This window comes from Thermobia domestica, chromosome 16, assembly GCF_964235325.1.
Source record: "Thermobia domestica chromosome 16, izTheDome1.hap1.1, whole genome shotgun sequence".
Lineage (NCBI taxonomy): Eukaryota > Metazoa > Arthropoda > Insecta > Zygentoma > Lepismatidae > Thermobia > Thermobia domestica.
In genome coordinates, this window is record NC_137469.1 from 53,514,862 (window position 1) to 53,537,226 (window position 22,365).

The following is a 22,365-nucleotide window of genomic DNA, read 5'->3' on the forward strand; positions in this document are numbered from 1 at the left end:
CCGTTGTACAGTAACTGTTGTGGACTTAATGGGGAGCGACCATGCGCCCATCAAGCTCACTTATCATTCCAGTCTTACTTCTACAACATCACCTTCACCATGTCTATCACCAGGTTACGATAAAGCTGATTGGTCATCATATCGCTCCTATATATCAAACGCACTGGCAGATTACGAATCACCAACTACACAAAATGAACTCACACGCCAGGTTGATACAATCACCACTGCAATTCAACAGGCTTCTTCTCTATATATTCCACAGTGAATCCATTCCATATCGGCCGAAACTTCCACCACAATATCTGGCTATTGTTTGTCGCTCGCGTCAGTCATATCGAGAATTCTTGTGCACCCAAAATCCGGAAGCCCTACTCCTTCATCGTCAACTCCAAAGAACAGTTCATAATTATATTTCGGCTTATAAATTACGCCAGTGGGTGAAAACCTGCAATCACCTTTCCGATACCGCTCATCCTACCCTGTACTGGAAGCGCTACAATGCACTCTGTGGCAAACACACCAGGACCCCATACCCTCTTCTACTACATGATGCTCCACTTCATTCAGACACAGATAAAACAAACACCTTTGCTGACTCTCTGCAGGTAATATTCACCACATCCGAGTCGGACAACACAGACATACCTCATCCAGTCGATCAAATCAATCTTAACACTAGATCTTTGCAACCGAACAGCACTCATGCACTTCCCGACCATGTTCTCACTAGCCCTATCACAGTTTCCCAAATCTCATCTATCATCCAGCGAAAACGAAACACTGCACCTGGTTTCGATTCTATTACTTACAGACACATAAAGAAAGTCCTATAACACTACTTACACTTTTGGCATTTATATATACGTTTATACTCCGAACAGGACTTTTTCCTACCAACTGGAAAGTGTCTAAAACACTCATGTTCCCCAAACCTAATAAGCCTCCATGGAATGTCTCATCCTATCGCCCCATACAGTTAACGTCTACATTCAGCAAAATATTCGAACGAATACTTGTCAAACGCCTATATCCCGATTTACTTGACCGCCAACTACTCCCATCACACCAAGCCGGTTTTCGACCATCATTTTCAATCAACGATCAACTACTCCGCCTCACAACTCTTATCACCAATCATTACAACTCCATTCAACCCTCCGTTCATCTCTTTGATCTTGAAAAAGCATTTGACAAGGTTTGGCACATAGCACTCATATTCAAGCTCATCAAGTTTAAGTTTCCGATAACCTATATTCGCATCATTTACCACTTCCTAGCATGTCGCGTCTCATACATTGCCATTAATGAGCAGCTAACCCATCCTATTTTTCTTGTGCGTGGGGTCCCTCAAGATTCTGCTTTTTCCCCTCTCTTATACATCCTGTTTGTTGCAGATCTTTCCGCAGCTGCCTCCCGACGTTTACGTCTTCCAGTATGCTGACGACATTGCTTTTCTTGCTCTAGGCAAAACCATCCAAACCATAAACATTTCATTACAAGCCGCTATAAATCGTTTCACTTAGTGGTGTTCTCTATGGAAGCTCAAAATAAATTCCTCCAAAACTCAAGCCATCACTTTTGTTCCACCAGGGAAACGTACCAAAGTTCATCGCAATCCATCCCTCCTATCGCTCACTGTCCATGATACACTCATCACTCCAACTCGCACTGTCACATACTTAGGCATTATCTTCGATCAACATCTCATCTGGAAACCGCACTTTCAAAGTGTCAAAACTAAAGCCTACAACCGTCTGAACTTGCTCAAACGCTTAACCGGTACTACCTGGGGTCTTCAAGCCAATGTTGTATTGAATACCTACAAAGTCTTCCTTAGACCAGTTCTTACGTATGGCTTTCAGGTTTGGATTTCCGCTTCTTCCTCTTCCTACTATGACAAACTAGCCATTGTTGTATAACCGCTACCAGGTTATAGAAGGATTTTTTGTGGACACTCTGTATATTTCGTAAAGACGGTGATTATTATTTTCGATTTATACTTTATTCTGCAACGCACATAAGTTCTTTCTTTGGTGGTAATTGCTTCTTTCCCACACAATTGGACAAAGAAGTCTTTCATCGTTTTTTCATATATATATTTAAAACGTTGCTTTTAGTGAGAACATTTCAGTTAGTGACTAACCATTTCAGTGTTTCTCCCTGACTTATTATATGCACAGTATATATTCTGCAGCTATTTGGAACTGAATTAAGTGCTTTCGTTAATCGCTTATGGAAACATTACAATAGATTAGAGAAATACGGGCTGACCAGATGTCCCAGTAGCCAAAGTGGCACCAGCCTCACAATTTTCGTAGTTCGTTATCTGTACTTTCTCACGCCAGTGTTATCGCCGTGTCTAGTGCATTATGGGCAGTTGACTAAAATTAACAGAAATTGTTTTCTATATTCTGTTTGTATGTGCATACAGGTGAGTAACTGAGTGATTTTTGAAATGAACTGCCAACACTTTTCTGTTGACCATTGCAACCCGTAGCTTGAGCTTGGATGCTCAGGGAGTTCGACTCCGGTGTTGTACGTAACCACCACGCCCGTTGCGTTGGTTAAGTTTTGTGAAGGGGCACAAGCTATTTAGCCGGTGAAGGACGATTTCTTACGGCTAGCCCCAACTAGTGAAATCCCAGGTCCGCAGACCTTGTGCGTTTAAAAAGTTATATACGCGCCCTCCAATATCAGTATTCCACTGTGGAGATCTTTTCGTTACTTTACTGAAGATTCACCTTTACGCTGCAGGACTGTTCAGCGTAACAACTGGATTCATCGTGGGAAGATCCAGACAACTTTCCCCCAGTGCTACCCCCCAAGTGTGTCAAGGGTATGAGAGAAGAATTAGTAGTGATATCTCAATCGTAATCATATATATATATAAAGGGCTATATTACCCGAAAAGGGCAAAGCGTGATTTCAGCGACTAAAATTGATATACATCCTCAGTGTTCAGTGTTGTATCCATTCCTCTTCACTATTTCTTTTTCAAAGTAGTGTTCTAATAAATAAGTATAGTGTCATTTAATTCAGTGTGTTTTCGTTGTTTGCATGAGTGATGTTTGTATGCGTTATGGTCTGGATGACCGTCTGATCGTCCGTGAGGTTTCCGAGACGAGACACCCGAACCTCTCGGCGCCTAATGCTCATCTCATTATTGAGACCGACGAGCTTTTTGGGAAACAGTTTGTAACCTTTCTTGGAGAGGTCTTCGTCATCCTGTCCAGGTAAGTTAAAGTATCAGGAGTATACTTATTGGTAATACCACGAGCCACGGACAGCGACCAGATTATCCAGGCGGTTACAAATAAATGTTCGCCCGAACATGGACCACGAACTGAGGACGGTTACAAATAAATGGCGCCCGAACAGGGACTTGAACTTGAGATTGGTTATAAATAAATGGCGCCCGAACAGGGACCACGAACTCCAGCCGGTTACAATAAATGACGCCCAAACTACCGACCCGAATCGAGACCGTTGGTGCTCGAATATACATATAAGATTAATATTTTAATGTACTATTTCTTTTTCAGCTCAGTACCAGGAAAAAAATCTCTCTCAGGTGATTTTAATCATACATTCTTGTGATAGTTTATTTTATTCTAATTGTATGTTTTAAGCTTTATTCTTGTTCAAGATGGCACACCAGAGACTTAATGCGATTGCTAGGGCGATTTCACTTCTTGAAGAATTATTGAAGCAAAGTAAAGAAAGCCGTGCTGAGTTTAAAGAGAATGTCGATAGATATATAAAGCAAAGTAAAGAGTCCCGTGCTGAAAATAAAGAAAACCTAGATAGATTAGGAAAAGAGCTAAAGAGTGATTTAGGTCAAAAGATAGACGCTTTACGGGACGTGTTTCGTGAAAATAGTCAGCAAACGGAAACTGCTGAAAACAAAATACCGGAATGTGAACCCCAAGTACAGTCAGATGTTCCTACTGAATACGAAACACCGGAAATTGAACCTCAGTTAGTGACTGATATTCCTAGTGTAAACAAAACATTGGAATTGAAACCTGAGCTACAAACTAACACTCCTAATGAAAAGGAAACGCAGGAATCTGAACTCCAACCAGAGACAGGTAGTCTAAACCATCCTCGTAACAAATCCGATAATGATTTTATTCATTCAGTATCTAGCAACACCACTTGTAGTATCAGAAGTAGTGAAATCCACGAACATATGATTGTACACGACAGAGATCGTAAGCGTACAAGAATAACTACCACTAACCACAGAGTGAAAAAGCGTAAACGAGATTACAGTTATAGCAGTAGGCAAAGATACGAAGACCAGATGTTAAACAATACAAAATTTAAAGGGAATCAGAACCAAGAGCGCATACGAAAGAATAACAAATACAAAAGAAGTCGTAAATCACGGCCACGTAACCTGAGTTATCACATACTAGACAGGAACCGCAATTTGTGTGACATTAAGCATAGATTTGTACGGAGAGGTAACCATCGTAGAAATAGACGAACAAACCGTAATTATCAAAGCAGAAACAGTAATCATAGGAAAAGAAAAAAAAGGGGGCAACCAAAACTTTGTATGCTGATACGAATTTTCTTTCAGGACAGCGACCAGAACTACAGCCGGTTATAAATAAATAGCTGCCCGAACATGGACCACGAACTCCAGCCGGTTACAGTTGAACGACAAGCTTTCCGTATTGCCTTCCGAATCTCTCTGCCAATCCGACTCGTGATCTCATTTTCTACTCTCCGCTATCACCTTGAACCACTCCGTTTACAGTTCATCACTCAACGTTACACACATCATCAACCTCTTCTCTTTGACGCAATGCATCACCTTGCACTTCACTCCCCTACCACACGATATCATTATACCCCACTTCACCTTCTGTTTACATTATACTGCTACACTGTACCACCAGACCACCTCGATCGACAACTCCTTGACGAATATCGCCTGCATGTTCATCTCCCTCATATTTTTCCATCATTTTGTGCACAGTGATTCCATAATTTACTAACAGAGCTCACCATGTCCTCATCAGCCTAGAGCAGCCCCTAGGCAGAAGATAACCGCATTTGTCTCTCTAACATTTCTCATTATGTGTTGTGGCGTCAAGTGCACCTCACTTCCTCTCTCATCTCCATCAGTGCTCATGATTTCTAATTTGCACCTTAGTTATACCATAATTTCGTCAGTTCTTTTCTTTAATGTTACTTGTTCTAAGTTCCTTCGTTTACTGTATTATTTTCACTCATATATATTCTTAATTTAGATAGTTTTGTAATTACTCGTTTCTTGTTCCGTTTTCTTTCATTTACTGTATTATTATTTTATTCCGATAGTTCTGTACAATGTATAGTTCCTTCTACCTCTGCTGTATGTCTATGATCGCAAAGATCATAAAGACCTCAAAGTGAAAATGATGAAATAAAGTTATCAATAAAACAGCCCATCCATCCTTTCCCCACTAGACCTATAACTTCCCTTCTCTAAAAGAGGGTGTAGCCCTCTGACAGGCTGCTAGCCGAAGGCTAGCCTTTAAAAGAAAACTTGGTGTTCAATTGACACACAGGTAACACGCTAAAGTGGTAGTCATTTTGTGTTGTTTCAACACCTCATTTTTTGCTGTGTGGTTGCAGGAGAATTCCTTGCCAGAACAAGAAAATAATCTTCCAGGTCCCAGCCATCAGAATGAACAAACACAGACCAAGAAGAAAGAATATTCGATCGGGAGCGGTTAGAAAATAAGAAAACAGATTGTGTGTATTGTGAGAAATGTACGCGAGTAATGTGCGTGATATAGTAAAAAGTGGGGGTATTCTGCCAAGTAAAAACATAAATAAAATTACAGCAGACGCAGTTGGTGTTAATATAACCACAGTGAGGAAAGTTTCCGCTATTTAGGATGTTTCATCGTATAAGATACCAACTAAACAAAAAGTCATGATGTCCTTCAATAAGATGGACGATTTTACGAGAGACTTAGTCAGACGAACGGTGTACGAATTCTATATGAAAGGGGAATCACCAACAATACGCCGTTTAGGGAAAGCGATGAAAGAAAAGGCTGCCGGGACGGACTATGAATTCCCATATTCTGACGGGACTTTGCGAAGACTACTGCGAAGTATGGGTTTCTCACATAAAAGAGTTCTCCGTAAAACGGCTAGATCCGAGTCTGCGGAAATAGTTGAGTGGAGATATCGTTACTTAGAAGAAATAAATAGACTGCGTGGAGAAAGATATAGTGATGTATATATTGGACGAGTCGAGATTCGATACGAACACGTGCAAATTGAAAAACAGCAGTAATGACACAGACAATTGCACAGTTGCAACTCCTGTGTCAAAACAAAATTGTAATTGCGCACTGTGGAAGGCGAAATGGGTTCGTTCAAGACGCTCTTCTAGTAACACATCGAACCATGTTAAATGTCCCAGCCAACTACCATGGCACGATGACCTCACAGGTTTTGGAGGAATGGTTTGTTAATTCTGTGTTACAGCGATTGGAAGAGCCATCAGTTATAGTGATGGACAGTGCCAGATACCACTCGCGAATTCTCAACCCAATTCCTAATATGTCGTGGCCAAAAGAAAAATAATTCTGTACATGATAAATCATGGAATTAATGTGCCTCAGCCTCTTCCAATAAAACCTATTTTAATGAAACTTATTCGGGAGACATCAACTCGAGAACAGAAAAAATTCGTAATTCATGAACTTGCTCTTTCGCACGGGCACATTGTTTTAAGATTACCTCCATACCATTGTGTGCTCAACCCTATAGAGCAAGTTTGGTAAGAAATAAAAAGGCGTGTTGCATCTTGCAATTTAAAAGGTCGTCCAATATCAGAACTTATATGAGTTTTGAAAAATGCAGCGGACTCTGTTACTCTTGAAAAATGGAGAAACTACATAAGACATGTCGAGACATTGAACAAAGTAATCGTGTCTTGCAAAATGTTTTTCATGGAGACAGGATCATGTTGTCATCGAGATAGATCAATCGTCCTCAGAAAATGAGGATAACGAATATGATAACATGCTTTAAACTCTTGAAGTCGTAAGTTCCAATTGTTTATTTTTTATTTTGATGTGAGAATTTTAAAAATAATATTCAATCAGGTCTGATATAGTGCTTTATGTGAGATTGATTGTAAGTTGCATGAAGGGCATAAACCAGAAATTATAATAATAATAATAATAATAATAATAATAATAATAATAATAATAATAATAATAATAATAATAGGAGAGAAAGTTACTTCGTTGAATGACCTGTACGTATTTTATTCCTATTTTGAATGGTTATTCTTGTTTTATTTTTCTGTTTATTGGTTTGCAACAGTCAGCACGAAGAATAGTTTCAGTCTTCATTGTTTACTCTGGCAACAGGGAGAGTGGCTAAGCTTTTGTAATACCGGCAACATCCAATTGGTTGACAAACCGCACGTGGCTGGTAATAGCAATTTGACAGTTTTACTGCTGATAAGAAAACTTGGTTTAGCTTTGGAAACAACTATACTAAACCGTTTGCATAAAGTCCTTTGTAGCATATGTTTATTTTCATTGTGAGTAACGCAATTACCTCTCTTGTTAACTTTCCACAATGATACTCAGGTTATTTAAACGGGTGCTGATTTAAAAAGCTAACTACTATTCCAAATACATATTTATATACATTATATTATATAGTACAATATACATTAACAGATACAAGAATTCCTATAGCATTTGTAATGGTTTTACACTAGTAACCCCACTCTTGTAAACGATAAAATAATTCCTACATTGTGCAGAAACGTCCCGCTGATAGAAATAAGTTTCTGATACATTCCTATTTCATACGCAGTTACTCAGCTCAACCGTAAAATTGCTATATTTATGGCGACTTATTATAAACCTGCACCCATTTTTTTTAAGTATTGGCCAAGTATGACTTCAAAATCTGCGCCTATTAAATTCACAAGAAAGAAAAGGAAAAAATGCAGGTAGTTTTGTGGATTTAATTCATTTACATAATTTCATATCTGTGGTTAACTTCGAGACAGACGAAACTACTAAAATTTTGCAGAGCATCCTGCTGTTGATGCAAATAATAATAATAAATATGCTGGTATCAAATTAAGATGGCTGTATACTTTCCAAACCGACTACAAAATGGAATTTATTATCACCGCAGCATGGTTTTGTATGAATGGAATTATGAGAAGAAAGAAACGAATACATTTTATTTGCAGAACCTTGCAGCTATTGCTCTGATCTCCGATGTGAATTTAATGACAAAAATTTTCGATAGGCTTCCCTCTTCTCTTCAGTTACTGCTATTAAAGATCGGTCTGATGAAGTGCGACTACACTGTAGTCAATAAAATTATACAATTGTGGCCTTTCCAGACGGTAATTTTATCCAACTTACTTCCTGATTTCGGAACCAACGTATGCTGGGAAATGTTAATAAAGGACCCAGTTCATGATGTTAAAGAATACAAATATTTGGTGAAATTTACAATGGAGTCCTGTGACCATATGCTCACTAAAGTTAGCACTATAATTAACCAAGGATCCATGAATTCGTTGTTTCTTGATCTAAGCGGGTATCCTGTTGCACCAGACGAACTAGTAAAATTTATTGAGTTTTTCAAGGAATATGTCCGAAGGAAAGGGGACATTTTACACATGTATATACCTAGTGAATGTGCAGATACAGATAAATACATTGTTATCATAAATTGTCCAATAACTAGGGAGAATATAGAACTGATCCTGAGGACATTGGAAATAATGAAAAAATATAGGTCAAATGCAGAATTACATTTCTCCCGGATAACAATAAAATTAAATCATAAAGCAAAATTGATTGAATTGTTATATCTCCTGAATCCAACTTACGTTAGAGCTTTAGATCTCCGATTTAATGATATAGATTCCAAAAGTATTTTAGAGATATCCCAGGCATTAAGTCGTTTTAAGGCTCTGGAGAGTTTGATTCTGAGTTACAATATGTTTGATATATTAGTATGTCCAGCTAATATGTCCGAGTTAGCCTCTACCTTGCAGTGTTTAAGTCTGAAGCGATTGGATGTATCTTCCATCAAGCTTACCAATAAAGTGTCTGTACTTCTTAGTGGATTACCTTGTGGTCTCGAACTTCTGGACCTTCGATATTGTCATATATCACCACAAGATGTCTCTTTCCTTTCCACATCTATCCACACAACTACATTGACAGAACTTGATATAAGTAATAATAACTTAGGAAAATGTGTGAGTGAATTTGTCAACTTCATTAGCGCTATAAAACATCAAATCCAGGTTCTTAATATAGAACAGATTTACATTAAGGATGACGACATTCAACTTATAATTCCATACATAACACAATGCAAAAAGTTGCGTTTCTTAAATATCAGATATTTGGAGTACACATCCGAAATAATGATAGAAGAAATTACCAAATTAGGAACTATTTTACCTTTAGAAGTGTTGTTAATTTCAGATCCCACACTTAACAGTTATTTTACGGATAATGAAGAGAGTAGTGATCTAAGATCGGAGGCAAACAGGTGCATTTTTCGCGAAACTTTCAAAAATTACAGAGAATCGGTAGATTTGAGTACACAGCTGACTCCTTGTGAAATAAGATTTACACATTCACTGTTTATGTTTGAAGCACATGAGTGCCCCTAAATATATGCGGTGCTTCGTAAGATAAATGTGTGAATATCAGTAATTTCTATACCTGAATATAGCAGGTTTTTTTTTTTTTTATTATTTTTACAAAGAAAAGTAGTGTTTGTCTCACAAGGCTTTTTGATATAAAGAATGAAAAATATCTATTCGTTTGATTTTTTTTTTTTTTTTTAGGTAACCATTTAAACAAATAAGTTTAGAATGTCACTGGATGGCAAGTAACTAATTAATTTCTTCAAATTGAAGTATGCTTTTTACCTGATTTGTCGTGAGTTACCTAAAAATTTGAAGTAGTAATATGTAAAACAGAATTTCTTAATATAAGTTATTGTCGTAAACTGCTTCTACCTAAGCTGAATATTTACTATTTGTATTTCGAATATTTATGTAGTTTATCTTTTTTAAAAAAGTTAATTTCTGAACTGTAGTGAGAGAATATTCAACAATGTGGCCAAACAGTAATTTGTATTTCGTGACGTAGAGATGTAAGTTTTGATTTCTAAGAATGTAAGAAAGTTGTAAATTATTTTTCTCAAAAATTGCAAGAATTAAAACAGTTTTACTTTTTTTAAGAATAATAAATAAATGTATCTGATCAATTAGTTTCTGTTGATTTATTTCTATATGCCTTTTCATTCTAAAATTCATTAACTATGTTTAAAATAAAAACAAATCAACACATGCTATGTTTTGCCTGTTAATAATACTTTATAATTAAGGTCGTTAAATTTACCGGACAGAAAATAGAATGTCTTTAAACACTTTCTCTAAAATAATATTTGAATATATTTTTCTTCATAACAATTCACGATCAAAATAAGTTCCCTGACATTCCAGGTAGGAATGACAGAAGATTGCTTTATTACTGAAATTACATCAGTGAAACCTGTCTATGTTAGCCACCTTCGGTTCTATTTGAAAATTGACCAACGTATAGGTAGGTGTTTTACTTTATATATATATTAAAAAAAAAAAGTGCATTTTGAAATAAATATATTTTAGAATGGTATGTACCATTTCATTTTTGTAATTTCTAAACAATGTACAACCCATTCCGAAAAGGATAGCAGCACTAATTATGGCTGTTTCGGGCTAAAACTTTTCAAAATCCAACTTTGAGAGAATTCTTTTCCCGTGTGGGACAAACTCTTTCGTATGTAATGATATATTCCTCAATGCATGAATAATTACATTAAAATAAATGAATTGTATGTATATTCATACAATCATTTCATGACATAAGTAATTATTATGTTTAAAATACAACATCTCAGATGCAGTGGATGTTGACAAAACGTCGATATATTATATTAAATGTTAAATACAAATTAAGTAGAACGTGTAATGGAAATACATAAGTGTGTGTTGTATAATTGTCTGCAGGTATTTACAGGGTTCCCACAAACAAAGTGAAAATCGATTTCCCTGACATTACCTGACACAAATTCTTGAATATACATGGTAAGATATAGGGTACGTTCTATCACTCACTTTTTAACGGCCTCCTCCATCCCCATAAGCCGTCCAACACACTCCTTTAATTACCATTTACGTATTTGTTATGTTCAATATGAGTAATTGTTATTTACTCAAAATTTAACATATGAGTATATAATAATATATGTATGATACAGTACCACATACCTTGGCATTGCAAATAAAACTTTTTTTTTACTTGAAAAACAATAAAAAGCAATATAACATGCAGACAAGAATATATTGTCAAGTCTTAAGTTTTACGTTCCACCGTTATGTCGCCTAGGCTAAAGATGATGATGATCATAAGAAATAAATAAAATGAAAAAAGTGAGAGGAAACAGGAGAACCTCGAGAAAACCCACGCACACGGTGGTTGTTTACCACAAAGTTCACCTGGCGCGACCTGGGATCGAACCAATAACCCCATGCACCAGAGGTGAACACTACCACTGAGTCACTGTGGCCCACTATCAGTCCTAATATTGCCAGCTCTGAGACATGTTAATCCTCACATTTACATTTTTAAACAGAATTTTGTTTTACTTTCAGTTCTTGAATTTGTTCTACGAGAATGTCTTGTTCTTGTTTGTAACATAATTCAATTTCTTTGTTCTTTGCTTCTAATTTCTTAACTTCAGCACTTAGTTTTCTTTTTTAACCTTTGATTTGACTTTCTTCTGCACTTTTTTCTTCGTTTTTCTGTTTAAGATATTCATCATAGCGTTTCCGAGCTGAACGAACTGAGAGAAACATTCTTTGATCAAGAGGAATAGATTCCACCCCTCCATAATACATAATTGCATCATGCACCCACCTCTGAGCTACCAGAGAATCTTTTATTTGGTTTTCTACAATAAATGTCTTATTGATTGAAAACACACCCTCCACTGATTGTTGTGGGATGAAACTAAAACATATTTTCACATGTCACAAATCAGAATATTCTTATTTCTTGGACATTACCTTTGCAAAGAAGTCACCTAACCTGATGCTGTCCATTTTCTCTTCGTACTCTCTGAAGTCAAGAGACCCCTGGATTACAGTACAGAAAAACATAAATTGACACTTTGGTTTTTCAGCCACAGAATCAGATATTCTGTTATGCTGATGCAAAGTTTGTAGGATGCATTTAATCCTAGTCTGAGCAAGTTCTGGATTGTTTTGTAGCCTGAAGTCCAAGGCTGACAGAGCACTTACCACTTTGTACTTCAGAGAGCTCCTTTCCACAATCTTCTTGATTGTGCTCAGCAAAGTTTCGACATTCAAGCCTGAAAACTGGTTTATCTTTATCTCATGCTTTCGGTTTTTTCAGTGTTCTTCTGTCTTAAAACTGATGTCCACGAAGATGACAAGTCATACTTCGATTTCTGCTTTTACATGATCAATTATTCCCGCCCCGTCTCTGTCTCACACACAAATATATATATATATATATATATATATATATATATATATATATATATATATATATATATATATACAGTGGAGTCTCGTTTATTCGAACTTGGATAATTCGAACAGTAGTCCACTCCCCTTGAAAACTGTATTGAAAACAATAGTAAAAAATCGTGGATAAATCGAACTTTTGAACCTATGTTTTGGATAATTCGAAGTAAATATAGTTGAAAATTTTTAATGTTGGACAGATGTAAATACGGAAATAGAGTTTTAAACGTGTTTTTAGTTATCCAGATGCAGCCATAGGAAAGAGTAATACAAAAGATAAATAAAAAGATCTATGTAATGATAAAGATGAAGGAGAGTTGGGGAAGAAGTAAAGATAGAGAATGTGTTCCAATCTCATCTGGTTTCAGAATTGGTTGAAAATTTAAGATGAATTATTGATAAAGTCAACCAAATGTTATTAATATCGTATTCCACGCAATACATGAAATTCAAAATTTATTGAACGTACAAAAACAATCAAATTTAAGCAAATGAGGTTTACGACTTCTTAAAAGTGAGAACAGAATATTCAAATTGTTACTGGTGTTTAATTGTTTGGACTATTCAATGTATGCTGTAGTGTTGTACGTAAATATATTTTCCATTGTACACGTAGCTTGAATTATTTGGAGTCAATGTCGTTTGTTGGTTTGGGGTATTCGATCACGCAAATAATAAGCTGCTTTAAAGGTAAAGCCTACACCATATGAATATGTTTTTGATGCACAATACTTTAGTTTGTTTGTTTGTTGTTATATATGTAAAAATGAATGTTGTTGGATAATTCGAATTTTGGATAATTCGAAGTTCTTCGTGTCCCCTTGGACTTCGAATTAAAAAGAGTCCACTGTATATATATATATATATATATATATATATATATATATATATATATATATATATATATATATATATATATATATATATATATATATATGTGTGTGTGTGTGTGTGTGTTTGTGTGTGTGTGTGTTTATTCCCTTCCTCACTTGTCAGCACGAAATAACAACACTGCATAACTGTCTTCATTGGGAATGCTCACGGATGCCCACCAAAAGGAACGAAAGTGTAACTCCCGGAAGCTGTACGAACGGCATCTGGCAAAACAAAGGTAGATGTATGTCGTAACGCTCGATGAAGCATGGATTTACCTTTCCGACTGCTCCAAACCGAGAGCCATCATGTACCGAGAGAAAGGCGCCAAGAACTTCAGAAGGTGGGTCCGTGTCTGTAAAGAATCCTTCACAAAAGGGTTCATGGTCGTTACTGGCTACTGTTACCGAGGTAAACTGAAGATTCATAGGGTGGCGAAGAACTGCAAAATAAATTCGCAGTATTTTCAGGAGCAGATCATGCGGCCGATCTACGAGCGTGAGATTCCAACAGTGTACGGAAATGACGCCACTCTAGTGCGCATTCACATGGACAAGACCTCATCACATACCTCAACGATCGTCCCTCGCATTCTACAGGAAGATGGAGGAAGCAAGTGGTATACAGGTGATACCTTTCAGTGAGGTACCTGTTAAATCTCCAGATGCGAGTCCTATGGACTATTGTGGATTTGGATTGCTGAAGCGGGCTTTGGGAAAACGACGTGCGACAACTGTGGAAGGACTTTGGAAAGCTGTGCAAAGAGAATGGGACAAGATTCCCCTCCAAGTTCTTTAGAGAAGCCTATTACCGTGGAAATTACGCTGTCCGGCTATTGTTAGGAACCAAGGGAAACACATCGAGCACTTACGGACCTGGCGTCATAGATTCTTCTAAATTTTTAGGTAAGTCAAAATTGGCCAAATGTAGACTGAACAACCTCTGTATTAAATTTTGTAGGTATATTTAAAGTCATATTCCTACTTAAAGTACCATTTAAGCATTCATGTTCTATTGTATACATGAAAATGTGAAATTCTCTTGTGCGGTGATATACCTCTGATACTGGTTTTTGGTTCAATCCCATCTCCCGCGAAATGAGCTTTGTTGTGGACAAACACTGTGTGCGTGGACTTTCTAGGAGTTCTACCGTTTCCTTCTACTTTCGTCATGCCGCAATTATCATCCATCTCATCATCAGTCTCCCTTAGCCTCGGTGCATCATCATGAGACATTGAACAAAATTTAATAAAAATTACAAATAAATAAATAAATAAATAAATAAATGCACAAGGGAATCTGTGAAGCACCATCCACATTCCGTGGGACATACTTTACACCATTGACACTCGCCTATATTTCGATTTCTAAAAAGGAGAAAGTAGACAATTTTGTAAATTAACAAAGAAATGGGCAATTCTATGTAATATGGAATAGGAATAAAAATCCATTACTACACTCAGAATTCAAATTCCTGAGCCAGTCGTCCTGACTGAAGATTTCTTCAGTTTCCCTCAAAACACACAAGGCAGATATTGGGACAGTACCTCAAATTCAGGAATCAGAGATGAAAAACGGCTTTATTGAATGAATGTTTTGTTTAACTTTTTTTAACTGAAATGTTGGTTTTTTTTTTTTTTAAATTTCATTTCCAGTTGTCAATTTCCTTTTTTACAATAGATTTTATGATTAAAGAGCATTTGCAACATACGATAATTGTATAATACTTCACAAACTCTACCATATACGCAAGAAGAATTCGGAAGTTTCACGATCTGATTATCATTAGTAATTTCCTTTAGTATAACTTTAGTAATTTCCTTTTTTAAGTGAAGAGTTCTCGATCTATAATTAACTGACACATGGAGAAAGATATTGAAATGCACCAGGCGCAACTGTAAATGAACGCATTATTTGTATATGTATATTATATTTTTCGTGACGCATCAATTAAGAGGTCGCCACTACATTTACTAGAAATGTGGAAAGAAGTTCGTTTCAGAAGTTTCTGGGTCTTCCTGAGTGTGATAAAAAAAAGCACCACGAAGATCCTTATTCACATTGCATGGTACCATGGTAGCAAGAAAACGGTGACTCACTATAGTTTCGGAATACGACACAAAATTAAATTATCTTATTGAATTAACTAATTTACATTATCCAATAAAATCAATAATTCAATTTAGAAGAAGCAACTATTCTGTATTATATATGAACTGGACGGATACATGCCATTAAACAATTTGCAAAAATCATACATAGATAACTAGAAGAGTATAAGTATATATACTTGGTTATCCAGATCAAATTCACATCTTTCGCTCTCGAACTACTATCCTGTAGACGGCATCTATTCCCAAAGTAATCCACGTTGTAACTAAAGTTGATTCTAAAGATTATCTGAACTTAGCTACCATATAATAGTTTTGTTCCGATTATCAGCATTGAATACAAATTGCAGTATTATCCTTCATTATCGTAACTTGTATTGTGTTTTATCACCCTAGCAACCAACTTCTGATCCAGCAAAGGCCAAGAAACATAACAACATCAATATTTTTTATAATTTTATACTAATATTTTTAAATATAGAGTATTTCTTTACTCTATTTCATCATATCACACTATTCGTATTCTTCTCATTAAATTATATCTATTAAATTCATATTGAGCCTTTGACTAAAACTCATTAGATACACTTGGCTACTTACCAAACGGTAGATTGATGTACAATCACATTACGAAATAAAATAGAAGAAACAAGTGTTTAAAGTAATCATAATGTCGTCGAAGCATCGTGAACATAACCCTTTTATGATTTTCATAATTTGTTTGGTTACATAAGAACTATTATTAATCGGACTCATCTCTTAACCAAACAACGTGGTAAGTTACTTTATAATAAATAGATTTCCGAATAGTTTCCTTCCGTCCCAATTTAATGGCAAATTACAAGAATTTTGTGGTTTTTATTATGGTATTTATTCCGAAGTTGGGCGTCCGCTTTCGCCACGTTTTTTCGCTGTTATCTCCTTTCCACATTTTCTGCAATTTGCTATTAGGTTCATTAATCCGTGCTCTTCACAAACTTTTAAAAGATTTTCCTCGTTATCAACGTATTACCTCACAAATGTTAAAACTGTTATTTCATTGCCCTTGAACATTCGCCATGTTGATAACATAAATGCTCGTTAGTTTCCCACAATGCAACTGTTCGGTTATCTTGTGCCAAGTAGTTCCCTCCGCTCGCCGTATAGTCCCATGTTTATAACCGCTTATATATAACAAATAAACAGATTTTTCGAGACCCTTATATATTATCAAGCACACAAATGATTAAATTATCCATATCTTTTCTGTAAATTTTAAAAATTTTCATGCAAACGGATGCCCAACTTTGGAACTTAACCCTTTATTATGTTTGACTTCGTCACAGCATAATTTTTAATAAAGATCCTAATTCGTAGGTGTAGTGATATTGAGGAGTAAGGGCCTAAGCTCTAGAATTCATTTGCTTAGCTGCTCATGTTCATTTTATATTGCCACAAGTCTAAACTATTCTATTAACACAATTAATGTTTATATAGTTAATAATTATATTTAATTATTACCCAATTTTTGTATTAATTGTTCTTCAGATATTTAATACGTTTTTTAAACGATAACTATTATTATAATTACATGGGCGGATATTCAAAATTAACAAAAAATTGGCCACTTACCAATGAATCCTCCCTTGAAAAATTTAAAGATTTTGACGTTTCGGAACTCTCAGCTGGTTCCTTCCTCAGTGGCAAGGTAAAAAGGATTAAAACGGAAAGGAGATAAAAGGAGTAAAACCAGGAATGCATACCACTATATAAAAGTGACGTACAAAAAAGATCCTGAGATGAACAGAGCAGAGTGAAAAAAAGAATGAACTGAATAAAAAAGAAACGTGGTGTCTATGTTAGGCAAATATTGCCAGATCCAAAGTATGCATCAAAGGTAAGTACCCAAGTTCGATCAAAGTTCAATGCGGGTTTGTATTTATGAATAAAGAACGATTCTTTAATTTCCCGTTGTTTTTTTTGATTTTGCTGAACCTATTACCTTAACCTGTTTTATATTATGTGAATGTTGTTTTAGATGAAGCGCCAAACCCGACATGCCTTCTTTTTGTAACTTTTTTGATTGTTTAACATGTTCCTTCACACGCGTGTTAACATTACGTTTAGTTTGGCCAATGTATGAGGAATCACATTCGCAATAGACGCGGTAAATACCTGCTTTATTTAATGGATCGACAAAATAGCTTTTAAATCCAGTGAGATGTTTTTGTAAACTTTTGGGGGGAATACTTGAAGCAGATATGTTATGCTTTGCAAGAATACGTTGAATTTTTGTTGAAAGTTGTCGAAAATAAGGAATTCCAATCCAAGTTTTTGCTTCTTTGGAAGTTACCGTTTTGGGGACTTGCAGCGATCTACGTGTTTGATTAAACCATTTTTGTAAAATACACAGCTTATAACCGTTTTCTTGTCCTATTTTATATAAAAACTGTATTTCTTCATTGAGATTTTTTGACGGTCACAAATTAATAATGCTCTACGAAAGAAGTTCTTCCAAATATTGGCCTTGTACATTGGCGGATGAGCTGACAGTTGATGTATGTAAGTAGTGCCTGCATTGGGTTTTCGGTATACTTTTGTAATAAATTTATTATGTGATCGGGTAATCAATAGGTCTAGAAATGGAAGGCCGTTATCAGATTCACGTTCAAGGGTGAACTTCAGCCTAGGATGCTGATTGTTGAATTGTTCGAATATTTGTGTAAGTGTATTTTAGTCACGAACAAGTAGTGAAATATCATCAGTATAACGGTAATATCTAACGTACTTAAATGTGTCCTGCCGTAAAATAGACGTTTCAATCTGATTTAAAACGATATTTGACAATATTGGGGATAATGTGTTACCCATGGCTAAGCCATCATTCTGAGAAAAGTAATGATCTTCAAATTGGAATATATTAGTTGTTAAACAAACCTCAAGTAATTGTAATAAAAAAAATTAGTTTCATAGGTAGAAGCGCCATTTTGTAATAACCAGGATCGAGTACTATTGATAGTAAGTTCCAGTGGTATGGACGGATACATATCAACAACGTCTATGGAAGTAAGTAAAATGGTATTGGCATTTACAAATGATGATAATTGTTGTTTTACGTCTAGACTGTTTTTTACAACATATTTAAAACCACTATTGTAACTGCTGAGTTTTTTATATAACTGCTGAGGTTCAGCAAAATAAAAAAAACAACGGGAAATTAAAGAATCGATCTTTATTCATAAATACAAACATGCATTGAACCTTGATACTGGCAACATTGATCGAACTTGGGTATCTACCTTTGATACATACTTTGGATCTGGCAATAGTGGCCTAACATAGACACTGCGTTCTTTTTTATTCAGTTCATTCTTTTTTTCACTCTGCTCTGTTCATCTCAGGATCTTTTTTGTACGTTACTTTTATATAGTGGTATGTATTCCTGGTTTTACTCCTTTTATCTCCTTTCCGTTTTAATCCTTTTTACCTTGCCACTGAAGAAGGAGCCAGCTGAGAGTTCCGAAACGTGAAAATCTTTAAATTTTTCAAGGGAGGATTCATTGGTAAGTAGCCAATTTTTTGATAACTATTATTGTTAATTAATTTTATATTTAGCAGCCTAGGTTTTTCTTCGTTTGTTTTTATCACACTTATTTATCTATCTCTATGTTTATGCAATCAATCTTTAAATTATCTTCTTCTTCTTCTAATACAAAATAAATTATAAAATTAAATGAGAATTAAATTACAGGTGCAGATTAAGAATGAAATATTATTTCCATAAATTACTACAACTTCATTTTACAATAAAACATCAAGCAACACTCTTAGGAGTGGAAGGGGCGCGGTGACTCAGTGGTAGAGCGTTCACCTCCGGTACTTGGGATCCCTGGTTCGATCCCAGCTCGCGCCGTGTGGACTTTGTGGTGGACAAACACCGTGCTCGTGGGTTTTCTCGGGGTTCTCCCGTATCCTCCCACTTTCTTCATTCCACCAATTCACTCATTTCTCATTATCACCGTATCCTTTAGCCTAACCGGCATAACCGTGGGACGTTAAACATTTTTCATTTCTTAGGAGTGGAGCATAACAACATTTTATTATTTGATACTAATTCGCAAGTAGGTAATACAAAAACGAAGGAAGTCTTTTTATTTCAGACTAGCTGAAATAAATGTTCTTTGCACGGGGAGAATTAGGTTCAAGGAAAATGTTTGAGCTTCCTCTCCCCTTTAGGATACGAATATAAATGAAATAGTAATGAACAATGAGATATTTTATTTCGGTATGAATTTTGAATCCTCTTCTCCCGAACTACGTTTAAAAGCTTATTTCAAACTGCTCTGCCATTTTTCTGTGACGCGATTACAAACAATAGGCAACATCAACTTAAATGTGCAGAAAGAAATTATAGAAAATGTCCTCTTTCCCTTAAAATGGGAATTTTCGGAAACGATCAGTCACGTGTTCCCTTATTTTGTGTGTTTATATACCGAGTTTCATCTCCCTAACTTGACGGGCTAATGAGATACTGTAATTTTGGCTGAAATTTTGAACCCTCTCTACTTTCATTAGGTTGCACCCTTTAATCAAAGTAACATAATAAAAGAAAACAGCTCAAGGTTTGTACTATGTTTCAAAATTCACTCCAAATTGTTCAACCGTTTCCCTGTGGTGCGATCACGAACAACGGGCAAACTACAGGCGCTTTCAATGAAGAAAGGAATTATAGAAAATCCCTTCCTTTAAAAATGAAGATTTTCAAAAACGCTAAAAAAAAAAAAATGTGTCCACTTATTTTTAATGAGGAGTTTATAAACCGAGTTTCATCTTCGTAACTTGGCGGGCTTGTGACATACTGTGCTTTTTTTACATACATTTTGAACCCCCTTCCCCTAGGATTCGTCCTTGAATCAAAGTAATATGATAAAAATTCAGCTCAAAGTAGGTATTAACCATATTCAAAAATTAATTTCAAGTTTTTTAACTGTTTCCCCGTGATGCGATCACAAACAAGATTCTCTTCATTTTCATATAATAGATTGCAGTTGAGCACTGTTACAACGAATTTGATCGAAAGCAAACAAAATTTGTTAGGTATGATTCACAAACATTTCTTTTCCAATTGTATTCTGTGCTTATGATGATCTCTTGATAAATAAATATTTTAAGCCAATCTGAAAATAGGCATGAAAAAAAAAACTGGGGAATTTTGGGGTGAGGAAAATTCCAATGACCCTGGTTTAAACAATTGCTACAGTGAGACTCCGGGATTTCGGAATATCCCAAATTTAATACAATATTTTTAACGGATATGAGTATTCATGTCATTGAACATCAGAAGTTTAGTCGTATTTCTTCAGAATGGGTTTGTGTGTTCATGTTAGCTCACTGGAGCCTGTGGCAATAGTCGAGAGGTCTCGGGCACCAGGCTTCGGATCACAAGGCTCAATCCACTGTGATTCGAATTCCTTGAAGAGCATGGTCTGGATTTTTAATTGTCCTCAATATTTCTATGTTCGTGTCCCTGTTGTGTGTGGATTACATAGAATTTACGAGATATGAACATGGAGACCAGTGTCTCATTGGGATGAACTTTTAAAAATAAAAAGGGTAGAGCGCGGAATTCCCAATCGTCAGGTCTTGAGTTCAAATCCAGCAGACTTTTTCAATATTAGTAGAATTGCACAAGAAGTGGTTGCTATGAGAAATACTTTCAGGAAAGTTTAAGGAGTCCTAAAAATGGTTGTTTTGGGAGCTGGTATGAGCACACTAATATAGTGTTCAAGGCCATTCCGCATTTATTACACGTTCCATTCTTCTGAGCATGGAATCTATTAGATGACCGACAAATCTATCTATCTTTTCTACTTCTAGTCATGCTTCGGAGAAAGGCCTTCTAGGTCATCTTGAGTTTTTGGTGGATCTGCTTCAGTCTAACTGTCCAGCCGATGATTTGGAAATTGAGGAGTACGTGGTCAGGACATTGTTGTCCCCATGGCCATTGTTCCTGATGTTCTTAACTATCTACGATACACTGTATGTTTCTATCACCGATTTGCACTTAAGAGAATGAGTATATTAGTACTTTAAAAATAAACTACATACTGCTTTTACTTAACGTTTAACAGATTTATTCCACGCATTTTTTTCCTATACTTTTTCTAAATAATAATTTTTTCCTAATACTTTTTTTTTTCGCGAAAATTTGACTACGCCCAAATGTGAAGACTCATAGTTCGGAAACTTAAAGTCTGTACAGGAAAGTGTGACACATGAGTACTAAACAAATCAAAGTCTACCTTCATGCCAAGTTTGATCAGGGTTGCAAGAGTTCTGTAGATCCCGTATGATATTATTTATTTATTTATATAAAACAAATGAAGGTCGAAAATTTCGACAAAAGAGTGCTAATACTCTACACACTCTTTAACTTTTGCTTTTTCCAGCCGTTACATTTCTTGACGCTAGCTGCTTCCAACGGAAGAAATACCACGTGGTTAATTGCTTAGCACGTGATCAAGTTTATTCGGAAGCTTTTCTCTTATTATCAAATCCTCTTCGCTTCGAGAGGCCATTTCTTTCCTTTTTAGATTCGTGGATTAGCAGTACTTGTTTTATTTGATACAAATTCATTGAAATTTGTCTTTACTTTCATTTTCTACTTCATTTTGTTTTTATCGATTAAAGAAAATCAATGTCCAAAACTGTTCTACGTCTTACGCATCACAAGGATTCAGTTATAGGCTTATTTCTTTTTCCCCTCTTCATTGACGGCTTGTAATA

At 35.8% G+C, this 22,365-nt stretch overlaps 1 long non-coding RNA gene across 1 annotated transcript in view; it reads right to left on the reverse strand.

Annotated features, from left to right (window-relative positions):
* Positions 1 to 17,389, reverse strand: part of LOC145672754 (uncharacterized) — a 180,901-nt gene extending 163,512 nt beyond the window's left edge. The window contains exon 1 of the long non-coding RNA XR_014128636.1: positions 17,212 to 17,389. This is a non-coding gene — a long non-coding RNA (uncharacterized LOC145672754). The remainder of the gene's footprint in view (positions 1 to 17,211) is intronic.
* Positions 17,390 to 22,365: the final 4,976 nt, after the last annotated feature.